At 38.4% G+C, this 21753-nt stretch overlaps 1 long non-coding RNA gene across 1 annotated transcript; it reads right to left on the reverse strand.

Moving 5' to 3' along the window:
• Positions 1-5634: 5634 nt before the first annotated feature.
• On the reverse strand, positions 5635-21039 carry LOC113582026 (uncharacterized). Its single transcript, XR_014117795.1, has 4 exons — positions 21022-21039; positions 20652-20724; positions 7119-7262; positions 5635-5758 (listed from the first exon to the last, which is right to left on the reverse strand). It is a non-coding gene; the product is annotated as an uncharacterized LOC113582026 (long non-coding RNA).
• Positions 21040-21753: the final 714 nt, after the last annotated feature.

Below are 21753 nucleotides of genomic sequence, written 5' to 3' on the forward strand. Positions count from 1 at the left end.
GAATCTTTCCTTGTCTTCATCACAAACACCTACCTGGTGTGCACAATATAGACAGATCACACACAAACACACACACACACACACACACACACACACACATTCCATGTAAGGATCTTAAAATGAAGTTATTGACATTCATCTGCCAACTGTTTACACCTGTAGGCTGATCAATGGACAGTTTATAATTAAAGCTGTAGACATGCTCACTGTAGTTGTTTTAATACTTTGATCCTACAATGATAACAACCACCTCATGCAAGAGGTATTGAATGTTAGTTCATGGAAACAAAAAGGCAATGCATTTTTCTTGCTTGTAATTAGTGAATTAATGTGATACATTAAAGAAAGATTAAAGATTAAGAGATTAAAGATTAAAAGATTAAAGATGGGTTGCTTATGCCAGGGGCAAAGTCTGCACTGCTGAACTAAATATTAGTCTACCCAACAAACTAAATGTCAGTCTACCCAAACAATGCTTTCATTTGTCAAGTACTATTAAAAGAAAAGTGGTTTGTTCATGAAGTGTGTTGGCTACAGATGTAATATGTATCTGTAATATGTCACAGAAAATGTCAATAACATACTATAGGAAAAAAAAAACTTTTGAAACATAAATTGCGTTTACGTTTACATTTGGCAGGTGCTCTTATCCAGAGCAACTTACAAAAGTACTTTGTCATTTACTCATATAATGGATCCAAGCCTGTACAGTAGATTAGAGTTCAAGATACCATTGAACTAGAATACTGTTGAAATACAGGGATCGATGCTGATGCCTAGAAGTGTGAAATACATATAAGATCTGTAACAGATAATACTCATTGCAATAAACAATAAGTACTAGAGATTCAGTTAGTCAACACAGGAGCAGTCAACATCAGTATAAAACAATACCCTACACTAAGTACTAGAGTTTCAGTTAGTCCACATAGGAGCAGGACAAGTGGTCATTTAAATATTCCACAAATAGATGGGTCTTCCGTCTGTGTCTGACAACTGCAAAGGACTCTGCTGTTCGGACAACCAGTGAAAGTTCGTTCAACATCTAGGAGCCAGGACAGAGTCTCAATGCTTGTCTTCCATGAAACTTAAAGCATGGTATTTCAAGCCATACTTGATGTTTGAAGTACTCGAGGTACGGATGACATTTGACATCATGTATGGAGGGACTGGTCCATTTTTAGCTTTGTAGGTAAGCATCAAGGTTTTAAATCTGATGTGGGCAGCTACAGGGAGCCAATGAAAGGAGTGCAGCAGTAGACTGATGTGTTGTAATGGTGAGCGGTAAGGAGGCGGACGCATGTGTGGAGAAGAGCAAGATTTATTAAGGGCAAATTCAGAGTCGTAGTCGTTATAACTTTCCAATACGAGCCAATACGGAGAGTACAAGGATACATGATCAAACAAACAGAAACACACAAAGGCGAACAGGGGAAGCAGGCTACAACAAAGGCAAGAAATAAATCGGAGGCTTAGAAACACGAAGGCTAGGAAAAACAAACAGCTAGAATCACAAAACAGGCTAACAAACAAAGGCTTTGAAACTCAGATGGCAGGCATGGAAAGCCAAATGAGGGGTGGAGAAAACAAAACTAAGGAATGGAATCAAAACCATCAAAGCAAGGGGAGACCAACCGTGACAGTACCCCCACCCCCAAAGCGTGCAACACCGGGGCATGCAAAAACAAGAACCACCAAAACCAGAAGAAAAAACTGGCACTGCTGCTAGTACTCACTTTGAGTTTCTCTTAAAATTAATTATTCCTTAATAATTGTTTTTCAGCGTAGTTACTGAAAAGTTGTTCAGATGAACACAATGTGTGTTTCCAGTCCTTTTCATAGAAAAAGAACAAAATTATAGTTTTTAAAGCAGAAGTTCTCTAGAACTTGAATCCTCTGAGCAATTTCAGGCCATTTTATTTCAAAGGAAAGCTTCCAAAGCCTTATTTGATCCATCACCACTCACTGGGAAATGAGTAATCTAGTTTAACTCCACTCAATACAGAGACTGAATACTGTGTTATGTTCTGTGTGAGCTGAGGTTGTGAACATCAAATTATATAACTATGAATATAAATCATAGTGGTTTTGCTAACCAGTGTGGTTACCATGTTCCCCACAACGAAAAAAACATACTGAATGAAGGGTTTTTCCTGACTTTGGGTCTGGTGCATTTATGAGAACAAGTGCATTTAATTCCATCTGGGTATCCGCTGCCCTTCCAGTGGGAATGACAGAGACCACCAGAAATGACATTGGTCATGTCACTCCAGTAGTCATATCACCAGTAATCATATCACTCCAGTAGTCACATCACTCTAATAGTCATATCATTCCAGTAGTCATATTACACCAGTAGTCATATCACTCCAGTAATCATATCACTTCAGTAGTCATATTATACGAGTAGTCATATCACTCCAGTAGTCATATCACACCAGTAGTCATATCACACCAGTAGTCATATCACTCCAGTAATCATATCACTCCAGTAGTCATATCACACCAGTAGTCATATCACTCCAGTAATCATATCACTCCAGTAGTCATATCACACCAGTAGTCATATCACTCCAGTAGTCATATCACTCCAGCATCTGAGCCTTCTGCTTGCCTGCCATAGCACTCTCTGCCTCTAACATCTACTGGGATGTTTCCACTGTGATTCTCTTGCTCAAACATGGCATCTCAAAGGTCTGCAGTAATACACACATGTATGTCACACAGTTTCTAGAACAGTTTATAGAACCTTTTATTATAGTACCTGACTACATGATGCATTTCATGTTAATCTACTAACGTTACATGCTACATTGTAATAGACATTGAGAAATCTCAATCATTTGACATTAAACACTCTCAGTCTCAAAAATTCAATCTTTTCTGTGTGCTGTGGGATTAAGCATGCATCAGAAATGGTGGTGGGTAATCAGTGAAGTGATAGTCCCCGTATACCCTGAAGGGAGGGATTAACAGAGATTACTGACTATTTGCATAGCACAGGATCACAATGGAAAGAGCTCTTGAGAGTTAAACTGACTTTATGTTGTATCTAATTGGACATTTCATTTACATTCAATGTTTCCCTCACTAACTTGAGCAAATGTCAGGCAGTTGATCCTTTTAAGACAGGTTTCTGGGGACTGGAAAATACCTTCTAGTTATGAACTCTGTGCTTGTTTTACTCCAATCTTTGCCTTTAAGACTGCCTTAGCTCCTTCTGGAATGTTCGTGTCGTTTTTGGTTTTCTTAGTAAATATTCTGTGTTTACATATATATATATATATATATGAGAGAGATTCAAAATTTCAGTCAAGTACACTGGGTGTTTTGTCCTTCTGCTTCTGAATTAGTAGGAGGAGGAGCCAGTTTATATATGAAAAAGTGGATATTTAAATCAAAATCATAATATTCATTCAATAGGGCTCTAAAGTTCAATTCTAAAGTAAAGTGTAGATCAGTTATTTTTCTTTGAGTTTCCTAATTTCATTGCTGCCATAGAAACAACTGGAAAAACAAACAGATATGTCATTAATGCAGTGTCCATTTGTATTAAAATGCCTTGACACTGGAAACGACAAATCCTTAATTCTGATGGTCCAAAGGTAATATAATGGGCCTGTACCCTTACAATTTCTAAGATACATTGGGGACATTTTTGTTATTATTACATGCACATTAGAAAACCTCCAACTGATCATTTCTTAATTCTCCAAGTCCATTCATCCAGCTCTTGAATATATATGGAGCATAGCACATCCTGGCATGAGGATAACCTTTTTGGATGCTTCAGTGAAGTTTGCAAATTCTTGTTTAAATACCACCATCTATTATAGACCTACAGACTCCAATTCTTATTTGCAGTACAATTCTTCACATCCCAAAGCCTCTAAAAACTCCATCCCTTTCTCACAGCTACTTTGACGTAAACACATTTGCAGTGAGAATGAAGACGTCCTCTGTCTAAAACATCCTGTTTCTCTGTGCACTTCACTGCAATTTTGAATATCTCTACATCTCTTACTAAGGAACACTGCAGTTACTCTTCTTATATATTCTTATATATATATATATATATATCCCCACATGCCCCAGATCAAAGACAAACCTAAGATGGTCCTTCAGTGAGGTTTAAGATGTCTAGTTGAACTACCCATGCTGTGTGACTAGAAATCCTCCGCATTTAAAATATCTACTGAAAATAGTTCAGGATTCAGCTAAATGTAAAGCTGGGCACCTGGCACTGAAGGCTTTGTGTAACTTCATGCCTCAGGGCCATGGGTGATGTAGAGCAGGGCTCAGGTACCATCAGACGCCAGTAAGATGATATGAGATTTGTCATTTTGTGTGCTTTACTCAGAATGTTCATGGAACATTTGCTTATGAATTCTCTCCCACGTGGCATGAGGAAAGTCAGTGATTCTTTCTCCTAGAGGCGGCCATTTCATATACTGAATAAGATAATCAGAGAAATACAAATAATCCACCAGTATAATGTTGTCCAACCCCCATCTTAAGTGTGTCACAAGTACAAAGGTAGATGTAGTGTCTCTGGGGCTCCTGACCTAGCGTTTGGTGTTAGGGTGAGGGGGCTCCTGACCTGATATTTGGTGTTAGGTTGAGGGGACTCCTGACCTGGTGTTTGGGGGGAAACAGTATCATTTGTCATAATGTCATCTTTCTGTCCTCTTCTGAGAGACACTGCACTAATGTGTACTGCAAAATGAATACTTCTGTCTTCTGTCTGAAAGCTACCTCATGCCTGCTTGATATATGATGTTTTCTGAATTATTGGTCTTGATATTTTGGTGATTCCATCAAATGGACAGGTGAATTCAGTGTAGTGGTATTTAAAAAATCCAAACTTTTATGTGGCCCTGTTACAGTATAGTTGAAACTGTGACTATTATATCTAATATCAGGTGATATGTGTTATATATTGTATGGTAGTCTGCTGTCATGTTAAATGTCTATTAATATAAGCAAACCATAGTGTTATCAGTTTAACCCTGCAAACACCCCTAGCTATGACAAAACAGCAGACAAACACATACATAAACATACACACGCATACATACGCAAACACATACAACACCACAAACATACACGTGACATTTACTTTGAAACGTCTGATATCCTTTTGTTACTTAACACTGTACAGCAGATTAAAACAAAAACCAGCAACTACAATAACAGGATCCTGTAGATCCTCTGCTCTCTGTAACTCTTGCTTGCAGAGCCACCAAGACAAATCATTTAATCCCCCAGAACCCCATAAGCCACACTGTTTTCCGTAAGCAGGCCAATCGTGACTGTCACCAAATGAATGTTCACTATGTGTTGTTCTCAATACATTCCTTTCCTGGAGCCTCCTCACCCACTTGTCTCTGACTAGAAGCTTCTGATCATGGCCTTGGGGACTTATTTTATCTGTGGGAAGATTTTGAAAGGATTGTTCAGTGTTGTGTTTTGTTTTGTTTTTTCTCTAAAAGAAGTGTGGGACTTCACACTTGAATGTACCGGCTTGTGTGTGTGTGTGTGTGTGTGTGTGGATGGGGAAAAATTAAACTGCTCATTTCTGCATTATCCTGATTTTTATTAGATATCCATCACATTAGTTATGGAGGAGATGCCCTGAGCACTAGTTGCAGCACCAACTGCTGCAATAGCCACCACCACCACCACCAACAACAACAACAACAACAACAACTGCCTCCAGGAGGGGCCTTTATATAGGTGCAGCAGTGGGCTGGAAGACCTGGAGAGGAACAGAGCGGAGTCAAGGTCCGAAAGAGTGAGGAGACCTGGCATGGGATCTGGTATCTAACATACACCTAGTGATAGGAAACACACACACACAAACACACACACATGTGCACACACACACATAACAACCTGATTTTATGTGATTTCTCATGATTTTGAAAGTGAAAATTTGAAAATGAAATTTTTGATAATGATTCTTGAAAAAGTAAAAATTTTGAAATTGTTTCTTGAAAAAGTTAAATTTTTTAATTCATTCTTGAAAAAAATTTTGATGTTTCAAAGTAAAAATAAGACTATAGCATTATATAATATGACTATAGCATTATATAAAAAGACGATAGCATTAGTTAATCTCATTTGGCAGTCATACACTCTCTATTTCTTGTTTCTCTCTGAAAGAATTCTGGGATTTTGGAAATAAAGTTTGTTTATTTGTTTTCAATTCAACCTTGGCTTTTATGCTACAAAAACTTAAAATAACTGCATTTCCAAACAGACCTCAAATTATAAAGGGCAGGTAACCTCTAATGAGGTTATATATCTATTATATATCTATTGTTGGACAATACAACTATAAGCATTCACTGCCCAGTGCTTTTATCTCACACTGAAAAAAGAAATCAAAACTGCTTTATGACAACTGTGTATATTTGCAAGAATCTTTAACACAGTATGAGGGCTTTCATCTACCTTCTGCCTTTGTATTTCCCTCCTCATTCCTCTGCTAAAGGTTTCATTTTACTGTTCCACAGGTTGAACAATTACTTCACGATTGGAACTAAGATGGCCCTCCCTTCTTCTTAAAAATCTGTTGAAAGCTGCTAATCAAAAGCACCAGCCTGACAGATGGTGCAAATCACATTCCATAGCTTGTACTGAAGTGTTTACAGAGCAGCCCGCCCAAACGTTGGAGGAGTTTCTCAGATATTTTTATTGAACTTTGTGCAGACTGAGGCAACAGCAATCAACAGAGCCCCCTCATCCACCTCCTGTCCAATCAACAGAGCCCACCCCCACACCCATCCATGTCCTGTCCAATCAACAGAGCCCCCTCATCCACCTCCTGTCCAATCAACAGAGCCCACCCCGCCCCCATCCACCTCCTGTCCAATCAGCAGAGGCCCCCCTGTCCACCTCCTGTCCAACCCCTGCACCCCCTACACCCCCACATAGAAATCTGTGCTCATGTCTCCAGAGTCCTGCCAGGAGACTCAGCTTGTGCTGGCTCTTTTGTTGATTTCCCATGCCACAGCAATGTCAGGCAAAGGGCAAACATGGCCAGAAACACTCGCATACACAAAGACACCAAAGCACTTACCCACAGTATCCTAATGAGGTGACCTTGTACTTACCCACAATATGCAAATAAGGTGACCTTGTCCAGCATTCCTCTCTCGTGAGATGGGCTATGATGGGCACACACACACGTACGATGGCAGACACGGATGCAGACAGACTAAACCATTTTCCTGTCAAGGCTGAGTTAAGTGGGGAGGCTGTAAAGTGAAAGGAGGGTGAATGAGTTTCATCTCCCCATAACCATTTTCTCTTTGCTATAATAAGGCAATAATGCAAGAAAATTGCATCAAAGGAAAAATTATACTGACATTAAATTCTATAAACAGTTTTAAAGTAGAGGCCTTTGATCCACTGTACTGTGTACTGAGACTTTTTGTAATGAATATGTCATCTTTCTCTGGGACAGATGTGCTTTGCAAAAGAAAGTTTCAACTGTTTTACTTAACCATCTAAAAAATAACAATTTTAAATTCAGGAATAAAAAATCCTGGCCAATTTATTCTGCACCTCTGCTATGACACGTTAAGCAAACCAGTACTGATGATAGCATATTAGATATGGCCATCTGCCAATAACACTGAACCCCTGAGGGAAAGAAATTGAACAAAAGGGGAAATGAAGGGTGTCCGTCCAAATATTCCATTAGAACCAAAGAACATCAAATATTAATAGTAAAAGAGTGAAACTATAACAGTAGATAACAGTCAAATGTTTTCCTGATTTTCTTTTTGCAAATTTCTTTTGCATGTAATGAACATATGACATATTATATGGACATTGTTCTAATAGAAAAATATAATAAATTCTCTTCAGTAACATTAATTGCGTAGATGTTCTTCTAGATTAAGACATCATCTGTACATAAGGGTATGCATCTTAGTCACTATTTAAATGTTACATTTTATTGTGTATCACCCGCTCACCTTCTACTTTCAATTAAAGTTATTTGAAATGGAATGGAAGATTTTATAGCGACACAGAATATAATTAACACATCTGCAATAAAGTGTCCTCTTCCCCTCTTTTCTTTCTTCTCTTGCCTCCCCTGGCCTGGTCTCCTCAGTATACTGATACTGTGAAATACAGTGGGACACTCCACGACCTGAGCCCCAGGGAAAGCGTGGCTCAACACTACAAATCCCAAAATTCAAAGAAAGGGCAGGGATGAGCAATGACAGCACCTCACAGAGGCAGAGAATGAAGTGCAGTAAACAGATTAACCTCGGGGTCAAATTATTAGACAGAATTTCTCCTGTAGTTGCCAACACAAATGAAAGAATTTCATCATATCTTTGAGTGTATGTAGTAGTAGCAGGTGAAAATGTCCATGATTGTCTTACTATGTCCCATATACTTGTGCTGTTCCGTTCGCTAATGTAAATCAGTTACATAACATTTAAGTCTGCTAGCAAGGAAGATCTTTAGACAGCAGCATGGTTTGGATGGCTGGAGTCAGCCACAGGGCTAATCTGAATGCATGCTCATCCTCTTGGTTGGTTTGCTTCTAAAGTCTTGTGCTGTATTGGCAGGATGACAGGGGGTGGGGGACGTTGTTTGTGCACTGCTGGGTGCCGGCAGTGTAATGACAAGCTTGGGCGCTGTGCTCCTGTCATTAGAATGCCAGGGGAGAGCTCATCGGGCGCCGTGACAACAGCTTCACACACAGTGATTGCAAAGCTGCTGCAGCTCCCCCATTCTTCCTAGTCGTGTTCCAGAATGCTTTGCTGCATGTGGGTTGATTCCAGCAAAACCATGCAATATATGATTTAATCAGTGATGGATGCATGTAAAAGTCAGTGTGGACTGAAATGTATAGCTCCGAGTAAACCAAACTGGAAAAAACAGATGAATGCTTAGAATGTTTGCTCATATTCACTCAACGCCAGATGAACACTGACCAACCACATGCTATCATACCATGGTCCTATACCCACCCATCTTTACTTTGTGTGACAGATGAGGTGAGCAGAGCAATCTGATTCACATGGTATTAAAAAAGGCTTGTTAGCGTGTATAGCTGGGCCCTGCCGTGATCCTGTCATGTACAGGGAATGACCTTTTAGGGAGGCACAGATTAAAACATGTTCAGTGCATTGAGGGACCAATCACAGCACGAGTTTATTATTAGACCAATGCTAGAATGAGCTCTGGCTCCCTACTAGAGTATTAGCATCACAGAAAGATCAGTGCTCCTGCTGAAGGCTGCTATTGGCTGTCTGTTTCAGTCCTTTATGTGGGATTGCCTGGTCATTTACAACACCATTTGTTTTATAAACTAAGAACTGTTTAGTAGGGATGTTCAGAGGATTGTGAGTCCAGTTCTCTGGGATTTGTTCAGGATTCCTGATCAAAAGAGGTGGGTTTTCAAGCCAGCCCACTCCATGTGTAATGTCAACAGCTGTCATAACAAATTGAACCCAGTCAGCTCTCTGTGAATTCTGTTTTAGCCAAGCAGCCTGTGTTGTTCAGATCATATGACTCTGTAGTTGAATTAATTAATTTCCATTTACCCTTATTTGAGGATCTTTTCCCCAAATTGCATTTTTGTTTTTAAAGGCATTTAAAAAAAAAAATTACAGTTAAAATTGTGCACATGTGATGTTTAGTTATGTTATTTTTGTCCAGCCCACATGTCCATAATGAATACACAGATTTGATTCTAAGCAAGGAGCTCATCTAAGTACTCTGGTGGGTGTAAATTAACACTTTTGATTGGTTTGCATGGTTGTTATAGAGATGGATGATAGGGAAAGGCGTTAAAAATTCTTGGGAAGTCCATCTGCTCGAGGGGGATACCCGGGAACACTGCAGTCAGAACAGAGCTACTGCAATGGGTCTGTTCTCTCTGTTTTAACCCTCCACAGATGGCAACAGATACTGCCAACGTCACCCACACTGCACAATTGCACACACGCACACACACACACACACACACACACACACACACACACAAAAAAAAAACAAAAAAAAAAAACTTTAATACTTGGATGATATAAAACAGATTATATGCAAAGTACTCATGATCAGAGTTATAATTGCCTTAAAATATTAGGTCTATAAGTAGCAGCTCAGTGAAGACACACATGTATTTTTGCATTGTTCTCAAACAGACTTGAAGTACAAAAATAAATCTGCCAAAAGTTCAGAATTGGACACTGAACCATTTCAGAATGATCCAATTCCCTCACTTTAGATGGAAATGTATTATCTCAAAGAACTTCAAAATCTATTACAGCAACATTAGGTAACTTGTTTAATCTTGTTAACATGTTACAATTTTGCTGTTAATTTTTCAAAACATGGTGGGGAAACATTCACCACTGAACAGTTGTGGTCCCAACTCATAAGAAGTATCAACAACTCAGAACTTAGTAGAAGCCTTTTCTACTAAGTTCTGAGTTGTTGATTATACCCTGCTGATATTGTGAAATATAGTTCTGATTTCCCATTTCCTTTAAAGGAGCAAAAATCACACTTTTATCACAAAAAAAGTAGTAAACAATATTTATGAAAGTGATTACATTTTTTCTATATAGTGCAGCTCACATCATATTGATTTATAGTCATCAAATGAACCAGTTTACTCTCCACATTCCAGGTCTCCCACATAGAGACGCTCATGATTAAAACAGAGGTAGTACAGAATCTTTGACACCTCCAGAGCACTAGGTGTCAAGGTAGTGGCTGTTACATAATGTGAAGAAGAATCAGTGGAAATACTAACTTATTGCTCCTTTAAAGAATCCAAATATGCTTTATTTAGTTTAGGTTTAGTAACTCAAAATACTGACAACAAATGCTAAATTAAATTCAGCTCTGTTATGCAAGGGCAGAAAGTGCAAAAGGAGAGCTACCAAACACACCTATTAACAGCACTTTGCTAATAGCACTAGCTGCTAATGGCACTAACACTTTGCTAATAGCACTAGCTGCTAATGGCACTAACACTTTGCTAATAGCACTAGCTGCTAATGGCACTAACACTTTGATAATGACACTAGCTCTGCTAACAGTACTAGCACTTTGTTCTACTTCCCAATATGTGACTTACATTTGGGGCATGTACGAGAGGAGGATGTCTTAAACATGCAAACCATTCTCAGAGATAACATTTACGGCATTTAGCTGACACTTTTATCTAAAGCAACTTACAATTATGACTGACTACAACTTGAGCAATTGAGGGTTAAGGGTCTTGCTCAGGGGCCCAACAATGGCATTTGGCAGTGGTGGGGTTTGAACCCACAACCTTCCAATACAAAGATGTACAAAGATGACATTTGCTTTTTTCGTCATGTTTTAATCTCAATTCCACAGTGAGTATGCAGCAAAAAAACACTGCACTGCCCCTGTATTTATGGACAGTGCTGTGTTTAAATATGACTAATGGAGTTAAAATCTAATTCCAAAAATAATAGTGTGTGGTTTGCCCTGGCAGCTAATGGCAATTGAAATGAGAAGAGTAGAGTTGAGGAACACAAACAGGGTTCTTCTTCAACAATGGACAGTCAGGACAGATGGCCTGCTTTCTGCCCTCTAACTAGTAGATGGTAGAACTAATCTAATATATTACACATATACCTCCGTGTCATAAAAATGCTAAACCACCCAGTTACAAATACTTGATATCTAAGAGTCCTGATAAGTCAATGTGCCTGATGATCGCATGTGTTTGAGAACTGAAATCTAGTTGATTATAATTTTTTGCTAGGGTGAATGTGAGAAAAAGAAATCTGAAAGTGAGCAAAAGTCCTCAGAAAGAAAGATACTTTGAGTTACTTCAGATGAAGTCTTTATGCAATGTATGAGAATACCTGTACAAGTCTAATCACTTCTGTGTATGATCTCAGGATGTACAGGGCCATGCAAACAGTATGAAACATGATTCAGTTTGTAATGTCAGAGACAGAACTATAGACTAACTTCATTCAGACAAAGGCTCCTAAAACAACTTCGCTGAGTAACTAAATAACTGTAACTCAGTAACTGAGAGTAACTGAGTAACTAAATAACTGTAACTCAGTAACTGAGAGTAACTGAGTAATGAAATAACTGTAACTCAGTAACTGAGAGTAACTGAGTAAGTAAGTAACTGTAACTCAGTAACAGAGTAACTGAGTAACTAAATAACTGTAACTCAGTAACTGAGAGTAACTGAGTAACTAAATAACTGTAACTCAGTAACTGAGAGTAACTGAGTAACTAAATAACTGTAACTCAGTAACTGAGAGTAACTGAGTAAGTAAGTAACTGTAACTCAGTAACTGAGAGTAACTGAGTAACTAAATAACTGTAACTGAGTAACTAAATAACTGTAACTCAGTAACTGAGAGTGAGAGTAACTGAGTAACTAAATAACTGTAACTCAGTAACTGAGAGTAACTGAGTAAGTAAGTAACTGACACTGAGAAACTGAGAAATTATTTTTGTCTTACAGCTACTCTATGAGCATAATGGATGATTTCATGGAATGCATCATGGAGAGGTTTTCTAAAGATTTCAGGTTCAAACGCACCAAGCCCTCCATGTTGTTGAATAATGTTTTGAGCAAAGAACTAAAAAGAGCTTTGGTGGAATTCCTTTTTTCCTCAGAGAAGTGATTTGGCCAGAACTCAGCCTTTATTCCTACATTGGTTGAGTCACCGGATATTAACACTTCATACAAACTGGCGATGTGACCCCTCCAGTGCAATTAAAATGGGAAGAGAGGCATCAGTTTTAATGTACGTCCAGAGAAACAAGACCCATAGAGATAAAGACCTATCCCATCACAGATGAAGGCCATGTAACTGTGTTTGGGACTGTCTGTGCACCTTGTTGCTGGCCCCACCCCTTCCTTGAGTGATTGTTGTAGTCTGTATAAGGACCCTGCTAGAAGAAGGCAGCAGCTTGCCCAAGTTCATACTTGAACTGGTGTACTGGTGTATGATTTGTGAGTTTGTAATCTTTGCTGTGCTTACTTTGTCTTGTGATATCCCTAGTTAGTTTGTGGTTGTGTATGTGTAGATCTGTATGTGAGCATTCCCAGTGTTTTGTTTATGTGATCCCTATGAAAGATGAAATGTTGTTGTATATGTTTATATGTATAGTTACTAATGATTGGTGGCGTGGTGCCTGTTTGTTTGGGTTTGGGGTTATTGTCTGTTTATTGTCAGGGAGTTAGTGTAGGATTGTATTTTATTTTTGTCCTGTGAAGTGTAGTTAGTTGTGGTGTTTCTTTTGGGTTTTGTTTGTTATGTTGGCAATTATCCACTCCTGAAGTTATTCAGTGTTTGTGTATATATATATATATATATGTGTGTGTGTGTGTGTGCGTGTATGTGTATTTATTTATTTATTTATTTATGTGAGTGAGTGAGTGTGTGTGTGTGTGTGTGTGTGTGTGTGTGTGTGTGTGTGTGTGTGTGTGTTCATCATTCAATACACAAGGTTTCACCTTGTCTACCAGTCCTGTCCAGTGATTAGTCATTCCACATACCATCCTACTATCAGTCATTTCATATTGTCATTGTGACCTCACTGCCTAGACAGGGTCGTAACAATATATTTTAATATTTGTGTGGTCAATGTAGTACACACAAATTGCAGTTTGGTCAGTGTACACAGTGTAGTACACAGGATATTTCAGATAAAGGTCAGCTGTGCAAGCAAACTGCTTTTGAAGTTCAAAACCTCTGTCCATAAAATCCTGTTTCTCTGGAAACCTTGTACACTTAACTGCAATTTTACTATAGCACATACTTATATACAGATATATATGTAATGTAATATATAAACCAAAACAGCTAAGCCTTAGTTTTTTGTGAGGTAGCCAAATTCACATATCGAAGACTATTCAATAGATATTGAGGTAAAGGCTGAACAGTATGATGGTCTAAAACAAGTATTTGAAGCAACAAGTAACTAAAACTGAGAAACAGAAATTATTTTTGTCATACAGAATAATTTCTCCTTCTCAATTAAAATGTCTGTTCCTGTTAATTTCAACAATCTTTGTCAGCATGTCAGCAGAACACGTCCTTCATTTTTAATTAAAACCTCTGAAATTGCACATACAACTGTTAAAATACAACTTGATATCATAGATTCAGAAACCTACAAGTCCAGTGTATTTTCTTCTGGGGCCGGAACCAGAACAGTGCTGTTTCAAGATGAGGACAAATTACCAGCTTTTGAGTTTATAAACAGCTTCACACTGCTTTATTCAGTGACCTGTCTGAAAAATAATGAAAGTGCTAAAGCCATCCCAACCAAGCCCAAGCCTCAGAACCTAAGAGCTAGGTTTGAGAAGCTTAGAACCAGGTTTCAGAACCTCGTAGCCTCAGGGGTAAAGTAAGCTCAAGATGTCAAATCTGCACTTGCACACCTATTCTCTTAGTATGTGAATGAAAGTGAACTTCATCAATCTAGCAGGTGAGTTAATAGAATACCAAATAGTATACTTGAGTATTATCAACCAGGACATGGCCGCTGATCAGTACAAGAATGCAGTGCCCTTTGCCCCCACATTGAATGCAGTTCAGTTCAGTACTATTCAGAAATTATGTTCAGTGCTTTTACCACAGACACTGTCACAAAGCAGCTCTGCATTTAGAGAAAAGACATACACACACTCTCTAGCACCCTCTACTTCACAACAGAGAAGCTGTTTGCTATTAATAGTATTTTTTAATCATTTTTTTCATCATTAAAATGGGGTTGTGAGTAAGATTTGTGCCATATTGTTAATAATAGTATGACCACAAATTTATCATGAGGACTCCTCTGAGCTGTGTTATAACCAAGGGAATAGGACCAAGGGAAGGAGATTCCCGCTGCGTTAAGGCTGCTTGGACTGGTTTTTCTGGCTCTGTCCAGGTTTAGTGGCCAGGACACACATTTACCTGCTGATAGTGACATGAGTCTAATGCAATCTGCATGATATATGTAACCACAGGCCAATACAGTATAATAAAACCCAACAGCACACTGCTATCTCCACTGACCACACCATGGCATTTTCAGAAGCTTAGATACAGTACACTCACATGTTTATTCCCAGTCAAGGCCAAATTGTGTGTGGATGTGAATGCACAGAAGTGTATGTATTTGAGTGCACATATGTGGGACTCTGTGTTTGAAGCCTAATTAAATCATCCTCAGCTGGACGGAAGAAAGCCATGCAGTCACGAGAAAACTATGCTGCACTGCACGCAGTAGGTATGACCAGAGCTCAGGAAATCATGGTGACACCAGTAAGCCCTCCACCTGCCTTCTCTTACAGTGCAGATGTATTGTGTCTTATTGTGCATGCTTTTTACTGCCACAGTCTGTGAATGCAAGACTGTCTAAGTAATTCTGGGATGAGGGTGTAAGTGCTGACTGGGATCATGCTGTGGACTCAGGACTCAGGATTCCAGACTCAGGACTCAGGGTTCAAAACTCAAGGTTCCAAACTCAGGGTTCAGGACTCAGGACTCAGGGTTCCAGACTCAGGACTCAAGGTTCCAGACTCAGGACTCAGGATTCAAGAGTCAGGGTTCCAGACTCAGGACTCAGGGCTCAGGGCTCAGGAATCAGGGTTCCAGACTCAGGACTCAGGACTCAGGCTTCAGGTTTCATGGTTCAAGATGTGTTTACTTTCAGTCCATGTGTTTATTCATAGAGAGGTGTTTACTTTCTCCTCTAGGCACTGTGAACACACAGGGTGAGGCAGCTAAAGAGAGTCACATGACAAAGAGCAGAATTACTATTATAGAAACAGCAGAAAGATCTCATCACCTTTTTTATTTTTCTTCTGAGTGATTTCAACCACTAACCATGTAATGTTAAGAGGTAGTCAAAGCAGAATGTTATTTCAATAGTTTTAATCAGTATCCAGATCAGCTCTGTGTATTACAGCATTCATTTAATCATCCCTTCTATCACCAAGGTATTACCCTTTTAGCAATGACCTTTCTTTATATGACATGAAATATAGTGGTTGGATTTCCACTGCTGCCTGGTCCTTTAGTCTTTCTATTGGCAAGCTGTATTGATTCAATGAATCTGATTAGCAAAACACTAAAGTGGGCATGTGTGGCCCCCAGGAGATTTTGCAGTCACGAGAACAAAATATTTAAATATTTTTTAAATATTAAGAACTTGCTCTGACATGTACCACCACATTTAAATAATGGTTTCCAACTCCTTTTCTTTGATTATCTGCTATTAAAACCTTGACAGTCCCCAGTGGATAAGACTTTGGCTATATCAGGCAGGGAGTTATTTTACAGAGCACAGACCTTTTTTAAAGATTTAAAGCATGACCTTTATTCTGTCAATAATATTGGCTGCTTCAGCCTCTTGGCACCTGGACTAAGCTGTTGCTTGCATTTTTAAACGCATTCTCCACGCTATTTGTAACAAGCAGCACATGATAACTGTAGGGTGCTAGGTAATAATCAAACAATAATAATGTAAGCAGTATGATAACAGTGGTTTATTTTTAAAATTCTTTATATGAGCATGCTGGGTCTTGCAAGATTAGTCATCCATTAGGTGTGCAAGGTCCAGACCAAAATAGGTGCATGCAGGAAATTTTTCCAAAAAATATCAATCACTATTACTCTGTCCAGCATAAACAAAGGCTTATTGCGTTCTCACATTAGATCACCATGGTTACGCGAATCAGGCCTTTTACAAATCAGGCATGAATCAGAGGCTCAAGAAATAATAGGGAATACAGATCTCATCTGCACTGTCGTTAGGACAGAGAGTAGTGAGATGAGACCACACAGCCTATTAAAATAGGGGCACATTACATAAGCCAAGCAGAAGCCAAGACCTCCCGCAGTCTAGGATGGGTCGGAAAAGAGAAAAAAAAGATTCCACAGCTTCTGACTGACATTACTGGCCTTCGCAAAACAGCTGAGCTTCTCCAGCGAATATTATACAGCACATAGTCTACTTGTGTATTTACTACACACAGTCCTTAAGATCAAATGTAATAACCTTTTACCTGGTTTCCTTCATTTGGTTGTGATTCCAGTTTCAAGTATAATGAGAACTGGTGAATGTGGGATGTGTTGATATAGCTCTGCAGACACACTGAGATGCATGTTTCTTTTTCACTTTATGGATAAGAAGTAATTTAGTCTCACATTAAATCAGGGACATGCAGGGTAATTTATTTATTTATGTTTCCTCCTGGGACATAAAAAAATATAAACACCAGCCTGGTTTCAGCACCAGTGTTGCAGGCAGAAATAACTTCCAAGCATTTGTTATAAGTGTACGGCAGTGTCTTTACTGGGAGGAATTTTTGGTCAGATCCTCTCTAAAGGACTGATTGAGCTGGGTAACATTTAATGTCTCCTGTGCATACAGACCATCCAGTACATAAAGACCTACCTCCATTTTATTTTGCAGACATTCTATTAGGGATTATTCTGAGTGTTTGGGATCAATGTCTCCTGCAATGTCTCCTACAATGTGTCCTGCAATGTCTCCTGTTACAGATTCAGCACTCCAGCACAGATTCTTGGTTAGGGTTAGAGTTAGTTAACCCAGTCTGCTTAGGCTAGAGTTAGGGTTGGGGTTAGTTGCCTCAGTCTACTTAGGTTAGGGTTATGGTTAGTTACCCCAGTCTGCTTAGGTTAGGGTTAGGGTTATGGTTAGTTACACCAGTCTGCTTAGGTTAGGGTTAGGGTTACGGTTTGTTACCCCAGTCTACTTAGGTTAGCATTAGGGTTATGATTAGTTTCCACAGTCTGCTTAGGTTAGGGTTAGGGTTAGTTAACCCAGTCTACTTAGGCTCTTCCGTTCAATGCGTTTTATGGTTGCTCCCTAAACTTGTTGATTTGAGTGTCTTTAAAGAAGATGAGATTTTGTGCTGAATGCAGTAAGATTGTTCACTTACTTGGCAGTATATTACCTACAACCCTTTGATTTTAGGCACTCTGAAAATCAAACATCAAAAGTACATTGTTCTACAAATGATCCAGGAGATCTTCTAACCCTAAGCCTAACCCTAGACACAAGTTGTATATTTGCAGGTGCTTAACCCTAAGCAGTTTTCTCCCATGTATAAAAGTCATTTCATACAGATTCTGGCAAAGATCTTACTTTTTGAATGACGTCATTTCAAGATAATCCATCATACTGTGAAATATCATGAATGTAATGATTCAGTTGGATATGGCACGATATTTTGGAACTCACTTTGTATGTTGAAGACCTTTAGGTAAAGATACTTTCTCTAATGTGCTATTTGGGTGTTTAGATGATTGAAATTGTAATGAGCTGGGGCTGTAAAGACAGACATTGACATCTCTGGTTGCAGAAAAATGACCTTGTACAGCTCGTTAAATAAATAATCATGAACCAAATGTTCAGTGTTATGTGGCAGATTAGTTCACCTGATATTGAAAACACAAACACTAAAAGCACTGAAGTTAACATGTCTATGTTCAACTAAATTAAAATTAAAGGACCCCATTTTTACTCTCTTTCGACCACTGTGTTTAGCTGTCAGTGGATCCATCAACATAATGCAAACTTACTCATATTTTCCTTAATAGTCTAATATTTCTCTTCTTTTTTGATTGAATACAGATTGAACAAAACAAATTTGCTAATCCAGTATGAATCATCTGCAAAATCAAGTGACAGATTTCAATTATTACTTTTTTTTTTATTGTAGAGCAAAACTTGTAGAAATGTGCAGATTTATATCCAAAAGGGTCACCCACCCCAATTTTGGTTTCACATCAGCCAATTTCAATTGGCTAAAAAGTTGGTGTTTGGGGGGGGGGACTGAATAGAAGTTGCCTGATTTTATATTATTATTGTTGTTGTAGTTGTTGTTGTTAGATAATAAATAAAAATCTTAGGAGGAAGCAAGTGCAGGTGATAAACAACATTTGTTAAGGGTAATCCAATAATCCATAATGTTAATCCAATAATCCGTAAGGGTAATCCAATAATCAATGTTGTTAAAGAGGTTCATAGTGAAAAAGCCAGAAATTAATGAGATTAAACCACCTTTCAAACAATAGGGATGAGCAAGGAACATAAGACAGGGAACCAGGAGGTTAATAAAGAATACAGTACAACAACGACCATCAAACCAGGAGGTTAATAAAGACTACAGCACGACAACAACCATCAAACCAGAAGGCTAACCAAGAATACAACACAACAACGACCATCAAACGAGGAGGTTAACCAAGACTACAGCATGACAACGACCATCAAAGCAGGAGGTTAACCAAGAATACAGCACAACAACAGCCATCAAACCAGGAGGCTAACCAAAAATACAGCACAACAATGACCATCAAACCAGGAGGTTAACCAAGACTACAGCACAACAATGACCATCAAACCAGGAGGTTAACCAAGACCATAACAGGACAAGAGGAAACAAGGAGTATAATGCACAGGATAATCAGAGGAAAACAGGACAAAGGTGAACACTACTAAGGATATAGACACACACACAACAGACATCTAATGGAACCACAATGCCGGGGATGACCATGAAAAAAAAAACTGAGCAACGAGCCTGGTTTTAAAATGTAGTGAATAGAGAGAACTGATTTGTCATATGCAGTGTAGTGAACTGAAGGTGCTAATTTCTCTTATGAGAAGAAATTTGAAAATATGAAGTGGCAGAAATGCTCTTGTAAATTGAAGATGTCTAATACATTTACTTACTGTAACAAAGTATACATATTTTATTACTCCCTACCTCTACTGAACACCACTAAGAATTTCATATTAGATCATTCCAAGACTAATTAAAAAATCACAAGAAAGGAGTTCTGGCCAATAACTGAATCTTTAATCACACTAAAGCCCATGATATAACAGAATTCCCATGATTAACAGGGACTCAAGGAGCGTCACTGCCCCCTTCTGGTAAAGCTGAGCGTTGTTTTGTTTTTGCTCCTGTCAGTCTCCTCCCACTGAGCAGCCTTTCAGTTCTATTCATTGGAAACAAACAATTTTGTTACTTTTAAGAATTGAAATGTAAAATCCAATAATTATATAATGTAAATCTGCGCACTAGATTTGCACAACTGCTTTTATTACATGGGCTGTGATAGTATGAATCCATGATTACAGAACACTCCCAGCAAAATCCAGTGACCAAGCTGCACACATGTTGATAAGAATTATCAAAGACACAGTTACCATTCTGAGCCACTGGATGAAGTGATTAACTTGAAATTTGAGGTAGGTACCACAATTAAGAAGATAACATAAGTTAAACACTTAATTTGTTCATTCTCTATGTAAATGAAACAGGATTAGGCTTCAGATTTGTCTAATTTCACATTCTCATTTAATGTCTGAATGGTGTTGGCATTACTCCCTGTGAAACAAAATTCTGTAGAGATTGTGGGTGGCACTGGTTTATGACGTTTCATAACACTCATGCACAGAGAGTATTATTTAAAAGAATATTCATTATATTCTCAGGATACAGAAAAAAGGATGTCTTTCTCTTTCACTCTATAGTTTTGTTTTTCTTCTCTTTGTTATAGATGTGTGATATTTCAGCATTTGCTCTGAGTACGGTTAGTAACAAATAAAAAAAATGGTAGACGGAGATGACTCACAGTGAAAGTCAGCAGTGGTACCTGTTATTATTTCCGGCAGTATGGTGTCAGAGCAGTTTCACTCCATCAGTCTCTTTTCATACACCCACACCCACACACACACACACACACACACACACACACACTTACATTCAACTCCTGTTACTTCAGGGCAACTTCATTTTATATTCTAAAACATTCCTTCAAGACAGCTACTTCAGGAGGAGTTTTTAAAAGTCATTTCAAACCACTCAGATGAAAGCACTTTTCTTTACTATGAAAGATATTTTGTGGTCAGGATTAATTTTTTTTACTTACTCATGAACCACAACTGGAATATGTAACTTAACTTCTAACTTCAGTTTTAGAAATTGCAAATTGCAAAACCAACCTTGCACCTGAAGGGTATGTTGATAACTGGCATATAAATTTTAGTGGGCAGGGTTTTGCCTTGTGAGCACTCAATAAAATGTAACTTGGCCCTGGCAACGGAGTAAATAGTACAATATTTAACTGAGCCTTTTACTCTAGTAAAAGTGCTGCTAATTAAACATTTACTAAGAAAAAAATCTTTGGAAAATGTATGTACAGTGACAAAGCAACTTTCCACCAGAGACAAATGTCAAATGACTTTCTTTCCCACGATGTAAGGTTTTACACAAGGTATTTACCAGAATAGTTAGTTTTTTTTTCTTGTTTATTTTTCATACCAGTAACTGTATGAATCTGCACCACTCATTTCTACTATACAGCAATCAGTTAAATACATAATATAACCAAAAAAAGTGTGTTGAATTCTTTGGGATGTAAATGTGTGATGTATTAAGAAATGACTTATGACTGGTAAAGAATGTGTGCTGTGTCATATATAATAGAAGGGAGGGCATGGATGTATGGTAAATGACATGGTTATCTGTGTGTGATCTCAGACATGACCACACATCAGTGGCTCAGAACAGCAGCATTTGATGATGTCACAGGCTAACGAAGCAGAAGTCAAAGCCACATTCTCACAGGAATCAGACTGTGTAGCCAGGAAAAACCAGTAAAGACAAATTTCCTCTCCATGGTTTGCTACTCAATAAGCTGTGCAGTGCTTCCTAACAGTAAACTAGAGTTAAGG

Source organism: Electrophorus electricus, chromosome 17, assembly GCF_041902795.1.
Source record: "Electrophorus electricus isolate QZ-2024a chromosome 17, ASM4190279v1, whole genome shotgun sequence".
Classification (NCBI taxonomy): Eukaryota; Metazoa; Chordata; class Actinopteri; order Gymnotiformes; family Gymnotidae; genus Electrophorus; species Electrophorus electricus.